Source organism: Neovison vison, chromosome 5 (genome assembly GCF_020171115.1).
Source record: "Neovison vison isolate M4711 chromosome 5, ASM_NN_V1, whole genome shotgun sequence".
NCBI classification, from domain to species: Eukaryota; Metazoa; Chordata; class Mammalia; order Carnivora; family Mustelidae; genus Neogale; species Neogale vison.
Window position 1 is genome coordinate 38,533,489 of NC_058095.1, and position 6,085 is coordinate 38,539,573.

A 6,085-nucleotide genomic window follows, 5' to 3' on the forward strand; every position below is an offset into this window, starting at 1 on the left:
AAGAGAAGGCTCAGGTCCCAGGGCAGTCCACTGATCAAACCCCGCCATGCTGACTTTCCTGTGCCAAATGCATAGCCACGATAGATGGATGAAAAACCAATCGGATAAGCAAGCCAACCATAGAGTTCCGCCTGAAAGTCGGAGAGGGGCGCTTTTAATAGACCAGAACAGCAAGAGTCCAGAGAGGACAGGATATATGTGGGAGACCTGCAAAGGAGGGTGTGTGCAGGAGACCTGCACATCGTTCCATGCCTAGAGGAGATGCAGACCCAGCCCAGAACCCCCCATCCCACCCTGGTGCTGGTGATGGCTTGAGGAGTCCACATTCCAGGTGGGGAGCAACTAGGTTTGATGGGCTGTTGCACGTTCTTCCTCCCCAGGGGCGCAGGGGCAAAGGTGAGGGTGTCTGCCCTTACCTAGAAGGGTGGGAGGGGTGGTGTGGGTCAGAGACCACGTGGTGCCCTGGGCGTTGACAGCAGGAAGCATCACTGCCCAGGGTGAGGAGCTCCCCAAGTGTGGCACCTTGGGTCCCGTCCCTCTCTCCACCCAAACCCTCCCCCTCACCAGCAGCCTCACCTACCCTGCCTGGGAGGGACTCTCAACTCCGAAGGCCAGGACACCACTGAGACACAACGAACAACTGGGACCATGTGAACAACGTTGAGTCTTCTGACCTATGAACGAAGTGCATCTCTCCATTCTTTAGGTCTTCGGGTTCTCTCAGGAATGTTTTGTTCGTAGGTCTTTCACATCTTCTGATTTATCCCTAATTATTTCATGTTTTGATGCTATTATAAATGGCATTGTTATTTACAATTTTAATTTTGGATTCTTTGTCGTTAGTATATTGGAACACAACTCATTTTTATATTTTGGCCTTGTCTGCTGCAACCTCACCAAACCCATATAGTAGCATTTTTGTAGGTTCTTTAGAATTTTCTACATATGTGATCATATCGTATATAAAGACAGTTTTACTTTGTCCTTTCAAATTTCAATGCCTTTAATTTTTTTTAAAGATTTTTTTTTTTAAGATTTTATTTTTTTGACCGAGAACACAAGTAGGAAGAGAGGCAGACAGACAGAGAGAGGAAGGGAAGCAGGCTCCCTGCTGAGCAGAGAGCCCAGTGCGGGGCTTGATTCCAGGACCCTGGGATCATGACCTGAGCTGAAGACAGAGGCTTTAACCCACTGAGCCACCCAGGTACCCCAATGCCTTTAATTTCTTTCCTTTTTTTTTTTTTTCCTCTTGCCCCACTGCATTGGACAGACCCTCCAGGACAGTGCTAAATAGAATGTGCAGGAGTGGACACACTTGCCTTGCTCCTGGTCTTAGGGAAAAACATTCAGTCTTTCACCATGAATAATGATGTTAGTGACCTATTATTATTATTATTATTATTATTGTAGAAACCCTTTTCAAGCTTGAGGAAGTTCTCTGCTAGTTGGCAGAGAGTTGGGGTTTTTGTTTTTTGTTTTGTTTTGTTTTAATATATTCAGTAATAGATACTGGATTTTGTCAAATAATCTTTGTGCATCTGATGGGAGATCATATGGTTTTTCTTTCTTAGTTATGGCAAATTTCTTAGTTATGATAAAATTTGCCATAACTAAGAGTTGGCTCAACTCTTATTTGAGCCAACCAAGTAAGTTTGGCTCAGTGTTAAGCCAACATTAATTTTCTGGGATAAATTCCACTTGGTCCTGACCTGGGAAGAGGATGGAGTTGAAAGCCTACCCACTAGCATGTGCCCCTCTTGTTGAGTTTGAGGAGTGGGTACAAGGCACAGATAAAGGTGTTGGGTTTGTGGGTAAGATGGGAGACCCACAGCCTAGAGCAGAGAGACTCTGGGGTTCTAATTTGGGCACATCCACTCTGTTTCCTCCCTGTCCTCACCCAAGGACCTTACCCCTTAGGGAATCTCCATATTCTTCTGTCAAAGCAAGAACTTCCCCTTAGGTCATTAATAGTCTAGTCCTCAGGGCAGAGGAAAGGAGCTGTCGTTTCCACTCCCCAACCTGGCCAGGGTCTAGCATCACTATGGTCCAGCATCACCATGTAATGTCCCTTTTCACAAGCTTTTGCTGGACTTGAGGGGCTGTTCTCCTGACTTACCATCACTACAGGGTAGGCATGGAGCTGATGAGGGCTAGGAGGGTGGAGGAGGCAGAACTAGAAAGCACCCCCTCCCCGCCGCCCCGTCTTCTGCTGGAGACTCCTGGCCCCACCCCTCTCCCCTTTCAGCATGTGCTCCCCTCATCAGCTCTTGGCATTTTTTGCTCTCCCACAATTTCACTTTTGTGTCTCATTTCTGCGACATCTCCACAGTCAGGTGGGGCTGATGGATCCTGCAGTTCATGTGAATTCTGCTTTGAAATAGGGGTTGATATATATATGTATTTCAAGAACTGGGTCTACTTGTAACAGAGAAATTAACTGCAGTTCTAGGTGCATAAGATAATGCAGGAATATCTTCCAAGTGCTGAAGAGAAAGGAATTGGAACTTGAATTCTATATTGAGCCAAATTACCCAGTCATGAAGCCTCCCACGGGGGAAACGCTTACCCCTGAATGCCTCCTGTGTCAATCTTTGGTAGTGTTTGACTTCATACTAAGAAACCAAAGCAAAAGTAATTCAAAACCACTGATTATGTACAACAAATCAAAATTTGCTACTTTGGGAAGTTAAGGTAGAAGGAGGGATGATTAGTTCTTTTGTAATTGAGTCATTTTTTTCTTTGTGAAACCATCAGAGGACCATTGGTTTTTTATTTTATTTTATTTTATTTTTTAAGATTTTATTTATTTATTTGACAGAGATCACAATTAGGCAGAGAGGCAGGCAGACAGAGAGAGAGAGAGAGAGGAGGAAGCAGGCTCCCTGCTGAGCAGAGAGTCCAATATGGGGCTCCATCCCTGGGCTCTGGGATCATGACCCGAGCTGAAGGCAGAGGCTTAACCCACTGAGCCACCCAGGCACCCTGAGGACCATTGGTTTTAAAGAAACTGCCAGCCCCCCCTGCAGTTCCATTCCCCAAAGGTAACCACTGTTAACAGGCTTCTGTGCCTGCTTCCAGGATTTCAATGTGTCTTTAAATGTGTATGTACATGCCTGTGGCATGTCTGCATAAATTGTATCATGTAGTTTATGTTTTAGAACCAGCTCTTTTCTTTTGGCAACATATCTTTCTCTATGGCTATGTGTACACCTCCCTCATTAGTTTTAAAGGCTGCAGAAAACACCGTTATGTGCTAGCACCGCAAATTTTTTTTTGATGGACATTAGGCTTGTTTCTAGTCTTTTGGTTGTTGCTAATGAAGCTGAAATGAACATTCTTGGGCAGGTATCTTTATGCTTTCCTAAGAATGCATCTGAAGGATACACTTCTTCTTGGAAGCAGAATTGCTGAGTCAGAGCAAATGTACATTTTGGATTTTGACTGACATTGCCAAACTGCCATTCCATAGCATGGGGCCAGTCTGCCCTTATTTTTTCCCCATGCTAACTGGTTCTGGCTTTATCAGACTTTTTACATTTTAACTAATCTGTTTGGTAAAGATGCTGTTGAATTCTTTTACTTCAAGTTTAGTGCTTCATAATTTTAGTGTTTTTTTTTTTTAAGATTTTATTCACTTATTTGACAGACAGAGATCACAAGTAGGCTGAGAGACAAGCAGAGAGAGAGAGAGAGGAGGAAGCAGGCTCCCCGCTTAGCAGAGAGCCCGACATGGGGCTCGATCCCAGGAGCCTAGGATCATGACCTGAGCCTAAGGCAGAGGCTTTAACCCACTGAGCCACCCAGGTGCCCCAATTTTAGTGTTTTTTTGTAGAACTTTGTCTCCTGGATACTTACCCCATTCCCACCACCAATAACCACGGGTATAAAGGGGGTTAATTAAATAACCACCAGACATTTGTATTATTGTATAATTTGACTTTTCTTTACCTTTACAATATTACCTAAAACAAATTTCAGAACTATTATTTGAAATGAACAAAAACTTGAATATTCACCTAAATTAAAAAAATTTTTTTCACTAGGGAGCGGAGTCTTTCTAGAATGGTGGGTTAAAAATATCCAATGTTTTTCACATCCATGAATCTAACTTCTAAAGAGAACTAAAAGGAGCATACTGAAATTGTTATCTTAAGGAAAGAGAATATTTACAAGATATTACAAGTTCTGTGGAGAAACCTAATGACAAAATTTACATACCTATTTCCAAAAGGAGGTACTTAGGAACAAGCCAGACAAGAAGGTAAAACAACAACATTTCAATGAAGAATATAGAAGTAGACTTAAATGAAATGATATACTGTGTTACTCAAGAACATAAATTCTCTGAAAGTAATTTGGGGATTGCTGTATCCCCCAGTACCCAGGACAGTGCTGGGATATAGGTGCTCAGGAAATAATGTTGAGTGGACGAATGTAATGAATAGGAAGACAAGATATTTTTTTAAAAGATTTGGGATTTATTTATTTATTTATTTATTTTTAAAAAGATTTTATTTATTTCTTTGACAGAGAGAGACGCAGTGAGAGAGGGAACACAAGCAAGGGCAGAGGGAGAGGGAGAAGCAGGCTTCCTGCTGAGCAGGGAGCCTGATGCGGGGCTCGATCCCAGGATCCAGGGATCATGACCTGAGCTGAAGGCAGACGCCTAACAACTGAGCCACTCAGGCGCCCCTATTTATTTATTTATTTTAAGAGAGGGACAGTGTGTGTGCACAAGCAAGAGTGAGCACAGGTTGGGGAGGGGCAGAGGGAGAGAGAGAATCTCAAGCTGACTCTTTGCTGAGCTCAGAGCCTTACTTGGGGCTCGATCTCACAACCCCAAGATCATGACCTGAGCTGAAGCCAAGAGTCTAACTCTAACACTTAACTGACTGAGCCACCCAGGTGCCCCAGGATGATAATATCTTAAAGATAACAATTGTCACCCGATTTATGTATAAATTAAATACAATATCAATAAAAATCTCAATAGGATTTCTCATGGAACTAGACACTCAAAAATTCATAAGAAAGAGTAAATACGTTGAATGTTGAAGATTCTTTTGAAAAAGAAGAATGGGGAAAGATAATTTATCTTAATGGAAATCAAAACATATTAAAAAGTTATGGTAGGTTGCCTGGGTGGCTCAGTGGGTTAAAGCCTCTGCCTTCAGCTCATCTCAGGGTCCTGGGATCAAGCCCCACATCAGGCTCTCTGCTCAGGAGGGAGCCTGCCTCTCCCTCTCTCTCTGCCTGCCTCTCTGTCTACTTGTGATCTCTGTCTGCCAAATAAATAAATAAAATCTTAAAAAAAATTAAAAATAAAAATAAAAAAGTAAAAAGTTATGGTAATTGAATGATAAGGCATTGACACAGGAATTGATAGACTAGTAGATCAGGAGAATAGAATACTCTAGAAAAAAACACACATTTATGGTAATTGAGTAAAGGTAGTATATCATTTCAGTGGAGAAACAGATTATTCAACTAAAGGCACTGGGACAGTTGGTTATACATTTGGAAATGAATGGAAGTAGTTCACTATTACACTGTACACTATTCACACACAAAAACTCCAGGTGCTTTATGATCTCAATGTGAAAAGTCAAAATATTAAGCTATTAGAAGAATATACAGGAGAATATGTTTATGATCTTTAAAAAGGAAAGATCATTTTAAACAAGTCTGAAAAGGAAAATCCATAAAGGAAAAGACTGATAAATTTGACCACTGCAAAATTAAGAACCTATAGTGGGGGCGCCTGGGTGGCTCAGCCAGTTAAGCATCCAACTCTTGATTTTGGCTCAGGTCATGATCTCAGGGTTGTGAGATCAAGCCCCAAGTGTCGGGCTCTTCATTGGGCATAAAGCCTGTTTAACACTCTCTTTCTTCCTCAGCCCCTCTCGCCTCCCTCTCTCCCTCTACAGGGAAAAAAAAAAAAATTAAAACCCCATAAAAACTATAAATAAGAAATGAAGACTGGAAAAATATTAACAATGTGCGTAATAGCTGACAGATTAGTATTATTCAGAATATATGGTAACTTTTACAAATCAATAAAAAGAATGACAATCGGATAGAAAAA